General features: G+C 49.6%; 1 pseudogene; it reads left to right on the plus strand.

The window, feature by feature from the left end:
• The window catches only part of LOC135289058 (zinc finger protein 462-like), a 149,550-nt pseudogene that overhangs the window by 13,574 nt on the left and 123,406 nt on the right, over nucleotides 1-12,570 (plus strand).

Here is a 12,570-nt window from a genome sequence, read left to right on the forward strand (position 1 = left end):
CTGCTTAGCGTCAGTCACTTTGTCCTATTCTCAGACAGTGGGAATATAGAAACCTAGAGGAATGTCCTGTGTTCCCTAGCTCCATGTTCCTTAGAAGGAACTTAGGAATTCTTTAATATTTTTAAAATTTAGAGTAAAAATTATGGTGGCCCAGGGCAGTTCTCTGTATGACCCAAGTGACACAAGAGCTTAATGCCACAGAGATAGGTTTTGCAAAGTGCCCTGGTGCCTTTAAAATGTGACATATCAGTAGAACTTAGTGTTCATTTTAGGGTGTAACAGCTAAATTGATGCCCTTCAAGAGAGTCTATTTTTTTCCCTCCTGCTGTGGGGATGGCACTAAATGCTCTGTGCTGAGGCAGTTTCTTTTCCTGCAGGATTATTCCCACAAGCTGGTCTGCATGACTGCAAGGGAAAGGATAGTTGTGCCAATTCGGGCCATTGGTGCCCGAGCTGTCCTGGACTTCCCTGAGCAGCTGGACTTCTCCAAGTGTCCAGTCAAATGCAGCACCCAGAAGACTGCTGGTTCGCAACACTGGTAACCTGGAAGCTCGTTTCTAGCTGAGCACCCAGAGGTGAGGCAGCCCATCTGTTCTTGTGCAAAGGATATCACCTTTGGGTGGTAGCAGAGTTGGGAAAGAGCAGCAAAAGGAAGCAGAGCATCAGAGCTGCTGCCCTGCAGCCCTGGCTGGAAGTGAGCAGGATGGATGGCAGCTGCTCTTGCCTTCAGTGTTCTTAGCAGTATGCAGCCTTTGAGCTTTCTCTGTCCCAGCTTTCCTGGAGGCTGCTGGAACATGTTGGTAGCTGGCTTGCACCCTCCTGAGCACAAGCAGCTTCTGAAATGCTTACTCAGCACTGTCAGCCAAACAGAGCCATTCTCTGGGAGGCCACAGGCATGTGGCTTTCCAGTGGTCCCTGTATCAGATGCCCAACATGAGCTGTGCTGCAGGCAGCCAGTGCAGTTCCTGTTCCTAAAGCTGATCTGATTTCCCTTGTCAGCTGAGGGTATCAGTCACCTCTTCTGTTCCATGATGAACATTTGAAAGCCAGTTTAAAATTTCAAACAGATGATTTTAATCTCTGAGTAAGGTTGTGCCCCCTTTCCTTGAGATTTCTTTTTGACCACTCTTAAGTTCCTGTGTTTCTGCTGTTTTTTTCTTTTTTGTTTGTGTTCAGTGTTTGCCAAAAGATCATGAATTCTTCCTTGGGAGCTGTCCTAAAGGTCGAGCTCCTCTAATGCCTCTCAATATACCACATGCCCATAGGTATATGCACAGGTGTATAGGAAATAGGAGACATTTAGGGAATATGTGAAAAGCAGTTGGGCTGATTTAGAAAAGTATAGAATAACTTGTGCTGTCAATTATCTGAGCAGACACACTGTTCAAAGCAAGACCAGTGTCTGGGGATTGCAAGGTGCCACTGGGAGATCTGGACCTGTCTTTAGATGCCATACAAGAAAACAAACAGACAAATGGACCTAGTTAAAAAGCAGAAGAAAACCTATTCAATCCCTCTGCCTGTTGGGTGCAGTAGTGATTCATGGAAAGGGCAGATCTAGCAGATGAGAAGTGTCTTAAGGAACAGCTCACAACTGACAGAAAAAAGGCCAAAATGTAGCCTGCCAGCCCCATCTCATGTCAATGGTTTTCATTTAGTTATTAGAGTGTCAGTGATGTCTACTTCACAGCTCTTCTTAGAGCAGCTTTTATTGAAATGCTGATAAAATGTGCCCTTTTTAGGCTAAATCAGGATGTTCTTAAGGTAAAATAAACCAAAGAACCACACTGAAAATTCAACAGTAACTATTCCTTTGTCCTCAAGGAAAGGTTCCTTCTCCCTATCTGATTCCTCGGTTTTAATCTCCCAGGGCAGGTAGTGCCCTAACATTTGCATCTCCTGAGATGAGATTTATAGGCAGCAGGAAAAGAGAAATTCCTGAGGCAGTCAGTGTCAAGTTGTGCATGCAGATAGCTCTGAAGCCTCTCTGTGCTCTTCAGAAACCATTCTCTGATTGGATTTCTGGCAGTGGGACTCCTGAGTGTCATTGCAGAGAGCTGGATGCAGAGTATGGGGGAGCTGAGGCCATTTTACCCACAGGATCTTGTGAGGGCTGGATCTCCTCAGCAGTGGCTCAGTGGCTGTTTCTGATGCTGTCTGTTCTGGCTGTCTTCTGCTGGCTGTGGTTGGTTTGCTCCCTGCTTGCCCAAGTGAGCTGAAGTGAGCTGCACTGCAGAAGGAATCTCATGGCCAGGTGTGCCCCAGCCCTGATGCCTCTCTTTGTGTTGCAGTCCTTTCTCCGTGGTTCCGGCCACAGGAACTCCGGGCGCTGGTGACACCGTGCATGTGACAGTGGGATTTCACGCGCTGACAGCCGGTGACCATTCCAGGGCCCTGGCAGTGTGCTGCAGCACAGGTGAGTGCTGGCCCTGACCGGGCACAGGACAGTTCTCCAACATGGCTCCCTGCTGTCCCATCCCCTCCAGAGGCTCCAGAGGTACCTCCCCTGTTCAGCTTCACCCCAAAGCAAACTGAGAACTCCTTGGTGTTTAGGGGCTTGATAAATGGATTCCCTCTAACAGGCTAAGATTTTGGACTCCTCTTTTGCTGGGAGTTGCTGAGTGGAGGAAGGAGGATCCCTGATTCTCCACTACCATGTGGCTATGCCTGGGTGAAGTTTTCTTTTGTTCCTGGGCAGTGCTGTATGTGTGCTCTCCATCAGACTCTCCAACGCAATGGATTTCTTGCACACCTCTGTCCCATATGCTGCTTCTCCGCTGGCTTGTCACAGACCCTTTTTCTATGTGGCCCTTACACATATATGTAGTTTCTGTCTAATAACATTTTCAGGCCCTCAAGTTACTTTTGTGTGACAAATCAAAACAAATTTTTTCCCTGTCCCCATTTCCCAGGCTGTTCATGCTGTTGCAAACCTCTCACATGTATCTCCCATGTATCTCTCACATGTATTTGATTTCTAGACTGAGGAATCCCATTCAGTCTTATTGTAGGAACTGCTCTGTACTTACTAATCTTTCCTTTGTCCCTTTTTTACTTAATTTGCAATGCTCCAGCTTGGTTTTTGAGATCAGAACAATATAAACTATTTCAAGAGTTATGAGGCTGTGGGTTTGGACAGGGAGATGATGATGATGATTTTCATGGTGTTCATTTTGTAGTGGTTTGTCATATTGCAGAGCCAGGCAGGTTGTGTTTCCTCACCTGTGTCCCCTCCTGCTGTGGGCTGTCACTTCACTTGTTCCTCTGGGCCTCCTTTTGCTGTCCACCTGCCCACAGGCATATTTGCTGGTCAGCAACAAGGGATCCAAGGGATCAGGAGAGACAGGAGGCTGGTGGGATGCCTGGGGAGACCCTGGGCAAGGCAGGACTGAACAGGGCTCCTCAGAGTCACCCAAAGGACTTTGATGCAGAAATCCCGGTGATCTGAGTGGGTCACCGGAGTACATGGACCAATCCCACTGTGCTTACTGTCACCTTGGGGCCACATCTCTACAAACACACTCAGAAATAAGGTGTTTAAGGAGCTGCCTAGGACATCCCCACGCTCTACACACAGAGCTGTCAGGATGTGAAAAATGAACTGATCCACAGAACTGCTCATTCAGCTAAAAATTGTGACACTTTCCTCTGTGACCTGTGCTTTGCTGCATTCCTTGTGCTTCCATCAGCCAGTGAGCTGAACAAAGACTCCCCTTTGCTTTGTTCCAGGTGAAGACAGAATCCACACAATCCTCAAAGGAGAAGATGTTGATGTCATCGCTGGGTTGAGCACAAATTCTGTGGAAATTGACAAGGCTTTCATCACCATGTCAAGCCACAGAATGGTGTTCATTGAAAACAGAAGTAGCATCAAAGCCCACTTCAAGTGGAAAGCTTTTCCTAGTGAGGAAGAAGACAATGAAGAGAAGAGGAGGTTGGTTTGAAAGATGCATTTTAGTGAGATACATGGCCCACAACTGAAATTAATGTCTGGCCTCGGGGGGTGTTGGTGCTTTTGAATGGTTTAGGCCAAGTAAACCATCCCTGGTATTAGGGTGTGTGTCCCTGGGCTTCAGGAGCTCAGCACTTAGCATTCCAGTTCCATTTATACTCCAACCAAGGATGGCATTTTTGGAAGGAAAGGTTGATTGCAATGACTGGATTTCCTCAGGTTCTAATTGGCCTCTTGTCTCTCTCACCTTCTTCCTACATGACCTGGCAACATCCCTAAACATTTCCTGAGTTTCCAGCCCTTCTTTCCAAAGGTGATACACCCTCTTTTTCCCCCTTAGTTCTTTCAAAAGCTCCTTGCCCATCCGGGCTGCTTGTCTCCCCCTGTCCTGCTGTCAGAGAAGCCTTTGAGATCTCAGAGCAGAAAGGAATTTTTCTGAGAGAAGATAGTGCAGGATCCTTTCCCTGTCAGGACATTCTAGTACCATGCACTGGGATGGGAGCCAAAAAGGTCTGGATGATGAAAAGGTCTCTCCAGGTGTTTGCTGTCTCACTCCTGCACAACAAAGTCCCTTCCCCTCTCAGAGTCTCTGTTTTCATGCATATTGCATATAAAACCTTGAATGTCACTGAAGGGATTCGGTGCCTGAATTCATCATTTTCCTTTGGAAGTGCTCTGGGATGCTCTTGTGAAAGGCAGAGTAGGGAACAGGGCAGGTCCAAAATGGAAGAAACAAAGAGTGCTGCTGGTAACACATAGCTGCAAGCCAGCTTGGTCTCCCCTTCCCAGGGAAGTCGTGCAGCATGTGCTCTGTGATCTTTATCTGTCTCCCCTGAGCAGCTCAGTGGGAGGAAAAGCCAGCTGAGGTGGCCGGTGGATTCTCCCTCAGCTGTGGCAGAGGCTTTGAGCCAGGAGGTTTTCTGGAGTGATGCTGGCTTTGGAAAGCTCTCTTGAGCTTGCAAGTGTGGAGTAAAAGTACCTGCTGTGCCAGTGAACAGCAAGTTATCCTCTGATCCATGTGGGACCCTCATGGCTTGGGGTCAGCCTTTGCTGGGGAGCTGCTGCTGCTCCTGCCCAAGTGCTTTGCTCTCCTGCACTCACACTTCTCTCTGCAAATCTGTGCCTTATTAAACCATCTGCTGGCCTTGTCTCTCCCTGGGGCTGCAGGCAGTGTTTGCTACGGCCGCCCAAAGAGGTGTCACTGGAAAACTGCACAGAGGAGAAAAACATAGAGAAGGTGAAGGGCTTTTGTGGAGATCACACTGCCCTCCTGAGCAGCATGGTCCAGGAGAAGATGGCAAAGGGGCCAGAAGACCCTATGCTGTTCTGCAATGATGTTTTTTTCATCGAGCCAATGGTAAGTGATAGCTGAGAACCTCATTTTCCTCCTCCTCCTCCTCTTCCTCTTGCTCCTCCCAAGCACCCTACCCTCCTCCCCCTTCTCTGTGGCTGCGGTCACTGGGCAGATCCTCAGCTGGCCCCATGTGCTGAGAGGGAGGACATGGAGTTTCTGGAGTGGCTGCAGAGCTCCCTGCTCCAAGCATTTCTGCCCTGCAGGCTCAAGGCAGGGCTGGGAGCTTGACAAAGCTGAGCTCTGCTGCCTGGGCTAGAGCTCAGGGTACTCTGTGCGTGTCTTTGCAGTGTCACAGGCAGCAGTTCTTGTAGGTAGGGGCTGCCCCAACACGTGGGGTTCAGCAGAGGCTGTCGGAGCACTGCCAGCTCACACACCGACCTGAAGCTTGCAATAGTTGGCTGGGAAAAGGAGGTCAAATTCAGCCCAAGGTTAATCACAGAAATGCCAATGCCCTCCTGTAACCATGCCTTGCACTATTTCTGAGTCTGCCTTCCAGTGTCATCTGTGAGCCTGGACACAAGGCTGGAAGGTTTCAATGGGCCTTTTGAGTTCTGCACACAGGGACAGAAAACCTTTTCCTTTTCTGTTTATGCGAGCAAACTGCCACATGCTCCCATCAGCCAGAGCCCTGATTCTGGGTACTGAAATTGTGAGAGATGATGAATGCCTGGTGTCTGCACAGTGCAAAATCCCTTCTCATCATGGAGTAAACCCCAGAATAATCCCAACCTCTTCTTTCTTTCAAAACAGGTTAACTAATGTTTTTATTTCAAAGAAGGGGATCATGTTCTCTTCTTCGTTACTGCTATGGCCCATCTAAGGCCAAGAGGCAGCAGTGCACAGTGGCAGTTGCATCCCACTGCAGCTGACAGCAGCATGATGTGAGCAAGAGCTTGTGTCAGAGCTGTAGGAATATTGTGGAGAGTGGGAGCTGATCAGCTGAGCATTGAGAGCTTCCAGTGGTGTGTTGAGCTGGCTTTGGAGGGTTTCCTTGGCTCCTTGTGTTGTTCACCCATCATTGATGCTCTAAACAAAGGCTCACAGTACCGTGTATGAAAACAAGAAATGTGAAGTTGGAAAAAAAAAATGTTTTGCTGTCTCTTTCTGTTGTAGGAGGGAGAAATCGGGCCGAATTGTTTGGCCGAAATCAAGGTGACCTTCAAACCCCTGGAAGCACTGGAGTATGGAAGTGTGGCTTACTGCGGCATCTCAGGTACAGCTCCTTTTCCCTGCTTCTCTCCCACTCAGTGAAGCCATGGCACAAGCCTGAGCCCACTGGGCTCCCATGGAAGTGCTGGGAAGAGTCCCCAATCAGCAGGGCAGTGCTGGCACATCCCCAGTGGCCCTGCAGCTTCCAGGGAGTCTCCCGTGCAAGGCCAGGGCTCAGAATCCTGTGTCTGGGTTATTGATCCCAGAACAGCCCAGGCAGTGCAGGGAGAGGTTTTCATGCTATGGCTCTGCCAGCATTTCCTCAAAGGCCAGAGAGCTCCAGAGCAGAACAGCTTTAATGAACAAGCACTAAGCCCCTCCAGGCCCCTGGCCTCCAGGATGGGTCCATTTGACATGGATCCATCATCAGGTGCTAGGAGTTGGGTTAGAAATGTGCTCCCTGAGCCTGGATCACCTCCCACTGGCCAGACACCACCAGAGCAGAGGTGCCTGAGCCCCACTGAGCCCAGGGTGTTTGCAGAAGGAGCACCCTTGGCCAGCACCTGCTTCTCTCCCTGTGTGGGAGCTGTCACCTTGCAGCTCTCAGTCTGTGGAAATAGAGCTCAGTGCTGAGTGTCAGAAGGTGAGGACTTGGGCAACAAAGTCCTGTGCTACTGGGCCAGGTAGTTTGGTAATTGCCAAACTCTTGATGAGCTTTGTGCCTTCACTGAATGGATTTCAAAGCTCCTCTAGGTGCATGGGAAGGAAACCACAGAATCATAGTATGTTAAGGATGGAATGGACCTTAAAGATCATCTAGTGCCAAGGCCCCTGCCATGGTCAGGGACACCTCCCCCTAGAGCAGGTAGCTCCAAGCCTCATCCAGCCTGACTCTGAACACTTGCATGGCTGGAACCTCCACAACTTCCCTGGGGAACTTGCTCGGTGTCTCACCACCCTCACAGGAAAAAATTTCTTCCTTAATATCTAACCTAAATTTCTTTTCTTTCATTTTCTCCCCATTACTTTTTGGTGTGTCACTACAGGACACCAGAGACGTTTTAAACTCCATAGACTGGTGGCTCCAATTGGAAACCAGCCTGGGGAGTGGGTTAGAAATTAGAAGTCAGCCCCAAGGGATATCTGCTGAGAGAAGAGAAGGGTCCATATCTTCTCCTGCAGCATCAGGAGCTGGTTGCATACAGCTCAGAGTTGGGGACTAGCACTGAGGCAGCCTGGAAAATACAGTGTGACAGAGGGAATGATTGTACTGAAATGGACATCTCTCCCCAGGCCGTGAGAGCAGGCTGCCCCTGCACCTCAGACGGGAAGGCCAAGGACCCTTGATTGAACTCAGCTCTCATACACTGGACCTTGGGGACATTTTTGTCAACACCCCCCATGTCTATGAGGTGAGCAGCAGGGCTTGGGATGGATCCTGATGTCTCCTGAGGCAGCAGCAAGCCTGGTGGAGCTGTGGAATTCCTGCCAACCTGGGCAGTTGTGAGCAGGGAATATTTGATGTGCTGGTCAAATCTGGGGGGTCAGAAAGGTGTGTCTGTTGTTCATGAAGCCCCAGCCCCTGCTTTTGGGCAGCCTTCCTTAGGGATCAGCTGGGAGGCTTCCTGCAAAACAACCCTTTGGCACGTGAAACCAGCACTGGGTCCAAACGCTGCATGTTCAGAGGCTTTTGTGGCAGTGCCAGACACAAGGCACCTTTGGACTGGGCTGTTCAGGAGCAGCTGGAACAAACTGGCTGCCTTTGAGCTTCAGTCCACTGCAGCTTCCAGTCAAGTGTCTCCCGCTTATTCCTGGAAGTCACAGGAAAGCCTTGGGAGTTCTCTCCCTTGCTGACCAGTCCCTCACCGTACTTCAGCCTTGGTGCATCTCTGGCTCTAGAAAGAGAAAAGTGTTCCTGGGAATAAAGCAAATGATTTTTCTACCTATTTGCCTCCCCCTCCCCCCCCCCACCCCGCCCCCAATAGTGTCAAGTTTGCAAAAAAATCATGAGAGAGCAACTGAAAAGAGGTAGAAAATGAGGCACTACATAATGGCAGACACTTCCAAAAGCTTGGCTGGGGAAGAGAAAGACACCCTGAGTTTTCTTACCAAAAGATGGTGCTGTCTGTACATTTTGATGCTGATGCCTCATTATCAATGTATTGTTTTCATAGCATGGGCAAAGGTGAATTAGTAGATGGTGTTGTTGGAGCTGTGCTAGCTGGGGCAGCAGCAGCTCTGTGCTGATTCACTAGGCAGCTGCAATCACCCCACGTTGCTCTCAGGGCCAGGTCTCAATGAGCTTGGTGATGCTGCTCAGAGGTGCACTGCTCTGTGTCCATGGGATAACCCCAGGGTGACTGAAGTTATGTGGAGTTGCCACTGCTTTGCATGAAAACCCAAAGGCAGAACTTGTCCTCTTGTATCTTTTGACTTCTGCTATTCAGCAGCACAAAGCATCTTGTGCCTTTTCTGGCTGTTCATTGCATCATTAGACAATAACTCCCAAGAAGGGAAGATTCCACATGGATTTCCCCTTTGCTTTCTTGCTGCTGCAGGTGAACCTGATTAACCAAAGAGCTCTTGATGCTCCCTTCAGCCACAAAGGTGGGCTTTTGCTTCAAGTTTGAACCTGAAGAGGGCATCATTGCAGCAGGTGGAACCCAGACTCTTCAGATCTCCTTCAGTGTCACCGTGTTGGGGAGGTTTGAGGAAGAATTCCAGTTCAGTGTGGCTGGATTTCCTATGCCTGTGATCCTGACTGTCAAGTAAGGACCCTGGGAGCTTGATGGGCACATCTGTAGCTGTCTCTGGGACATCCCCCAGCTACCTCATTGTGGGGTTTGTGCAGAGAAAAAAGGTGTTTCCTGAGGTCTTAATCTCTGCTCTGATCCTGGCATTGCTTTAGTGTGAGGGTGCCTCCTGCCCTGTGAGGTACCTGGGAGCTGGAATGACTCCTCCCTGCAGGGATCTCCCTCTGCCTTGGGCCATGGCAGGCAGTGGGATGGATCAGCTTTGGGCAGTAGCTGCTCTGGGATGTCCCACCTGAACACCCAGCAAGGTCCCCAGGGCTTTAGAGATGTGCCAGCCTGGGGGATTCTGCACCAGCAGCAGTGTTTTTAAAAACTTCTGTTAATAATCCATGCCAGATGGGCAGCAGCAGCCTCACCTCACCTCTCCCAGCCATGCTGTTAGGGGACAAGCTGTTCTCCCAACTGCTGTGCACAGAGTGCTCTGGTGCCTCCTTTGCACAGCCAGGAAAGGGCTGATGTGGGAGTCAGGGAACTGTGCAGCAGGAACTGTCCCAAGGACTTGGGCATCATCCCCTGGGCAGGTGCCACGGCAACAGATAATCCTGGCCCAGCACAAGGGAAAAGGGGTCTTGTTTTGGCTTGCACCCCTTGTGCGAGGACACGAGGCTTGACTCCATTTTCATCAGAAGGCTGATTTATTATGTTATATATTATACTAAAATACTACATTACAACTATACTAAAAGAACAGAGAGAAGAAGATCAGAAGGCTACAAAGACAAGAATGGAATAGGAATCAATAACAAAATCCTGTGACTGCTCACAGCCTTGGCACAGGTGGCTGTGATTGGTCACTAATTGAAAACAATCCACATGGACCAATGGAAGATGCACCTGTGGCCTTCCACAGCAGCAGATAGTTATTGTTTACATTTCTTTCCTGAGGCTCTCAACTCCTCAGGACAGGAAAAATCCTAGCAGAGGATTTTTCACCAAAATATCATGGCTCCAAAGGGGTGATAACAGAGGAGGCAGAACTCAGTGCTCAGGACCACAGAAGCATGAGGCCTTGTCCCTGCTAGCCTGAGCCATGTGCTGCTAGGATAATGCAGTGTAAGCAGGAGAGCTGATGCTGGCTGCTCTGCAGCTTTGGAGCTAGGCTGCTGCTGTTGGGAGGCACTGGGTCAAGGCAGTAAAGAAATGAAAGCAATCTGCACCTGATTATACCAATAAGATAAGGGAGATGGATGAAAAAGAACAAGGAAGTTATTACTTAGCAAGAGAAAAGTGGTGAGTAGGTCTGCCCCTAGTGGAGAAACAATTATGCTGGCTTTCTTTTTGGAAGACAAGTGCTGCTTTTTTTATTTTGGAGATCAAGAGTGAACCTTTCACCATCAAATAACTGATTGTCCTCTGTCCCTCCCCCAAACTGGTCATGGCATGTTTCTGCATAAGCAGCTTTCTCCTTCAACAAGGGCAGGTGTCTCTTGCTGAGATGTGTAGAGCAGAGCCAGGGTCAGTCCTGTGTATCCAACAGAAGGCACAGGTCACTGGGCCTTGATTTTTAACCACAAGGCAGAGTGGGCATGGATTGGCAACAACCATGAAATCAACTGGTGAGTGTTGTGCAGCTTCAAGTGCTGCTTTCAGTGGATGTTGGTGACTTTTGGAGTCTGTCTGCTGAGTTCAAGGACAGGTGAGGTGGTGTGCTAGATTCAGGATACCCATGTTTGGTTGTTGAAGCTGTTGCTCTTGGCTGTGCCAGCTGGTACACTGCTGACAAGCTGGTCCTTTCCTCTAGGATTCATGTCCCCTGTGTAGAAGTGTTGCTGCTCTTTCCAGAGGATGTTTGGGGCTGCCCTGGATTAATGTCTCAGAACTCTGTCTGTAATGATGGTGTGGGTCAAACTCTCCTGAGAAAGCTCCTCCATGGGAACAGCAGTTACAGCTATGAAGTAGCAAATCAGGGAACCTGTGGCTGGAAGGGCTGGTTACAGAAGTTTGTGGGGACACCTTTATGTCCATCACATTGAAGATGGGGAAAATGAGGCACGGAGCCATGTCTGGCTGTGTGTTCAGGGTCCTTCATGGGACCACCAACATCCCGGGGGCTTTTCCTGCCTGCCCTGTGCTCAAAGCCCATCAGTGGCTGTTGGCTGCTGCCACTTGGCTTTAGCTGCCTCCTGCCCACAGGGGCACTGTGCTGAGCACATGGTGTGTATTGGTTTGAAACCCACGGTGTCCTGACACCAGGTCTGTGCCCCTGAGCCACAACAGCCAGACCTTTGCAATTCCTTGAACCAAGGCATTTCCTCCTCTGTCCTCATCATGCAGGGGCAGCGTCTCTGGACCGAGTTTACACTTTGACCTCCCTGAGCTCTACTTCGGGGACATCTCTGGGCTGGGACACAGTGTGAGGGATCTGTGCCTTCCAACAAAAAAGCATCCCTCCCTCATGGTCTGCCACAGCAGCCTCTTCAGGGTGGGAACTGCAGGGCTGCTGGTGCCTCAGGTAGCATTTGGCCATTGTCAAGTCAAATAGAAGCAAGGCATAGAAAGTCAGTATTTTTTGGTGTCTCTGGCATGCTTTAAAAGACAGATGTCTGCCAAGGAAGGTGGGAATCTTCCTGGAATGGAAAGATGAGCCCCTCCCTCCAAATTATTATACCTTTGAAATTACAAGGCTCCCAGGCAAAACTATGGGAAAAGGAATAACAGTTCTTTCCTAGACTATATCAGGAGAACACAGACAACGAGGCAAGAGCAGATGTTTGCCACCCGCCAAGTCCTAGTTTTGCCCTTTGTTGTAGTGAGGATCCCAGCAGGAGGAGCTGTGGGCTCTGGCAGGGCAGTGATTCCCTCCCAGCCGGCACTGGCAGGGAAGGAGACAAATGCTCCTTTTGGAAACTGCCAAAGGGCAGGGGGATGTCCGCAGTGCCGAGCAGCAGCAGGCAGGAGCGGGGAAGGCAGGCAGGGTCGATGCCAGCACTGAGCTGCAGCCGGGGCAGTCTCAGGGCCAAGCACACAACCTCCTGCAGCAGCATGCGGCCGAGCTTCCAACCTCGAGTGGTAGGAAGGGAAGCTCAGCTCCCTGCTGACACAATCCGTCCTAAGGACGTGATTCGTGAAGGTTCTTTTTCACTGATCTCAGGGTGCAAAAACCGACACAACAAGGGGATTTGCAGTAAAATCAAAATACATGTACTTTTATTGAATAGCCACAGCAAAGATGCGTTAGAGAGAAGGGGAATGGAGAAAAGGGAAAGAATAAGGAAAAGAAAAAGAAGAGAGGAAGGCAAGGAGGTATATAGCTACCAGACGTGCGGATGGCAAATTTTCAGTTAGCAATTTTTATTAGCTCT

Source organism: Passer domesticus, chromosome W, assembly GCF_036417665.1.
Source record: "Passer domesticus isolate bPasDom1 chromosome W, bPasDom1.hap1, whole genome shotgun sequence".
Taxonomy (NCBI): domain Eukaryota; kingdom Metazoa; phylum Chordata; class Aves; order Passeriformes; family Passeridae; genus Passer; species Passer domesticus.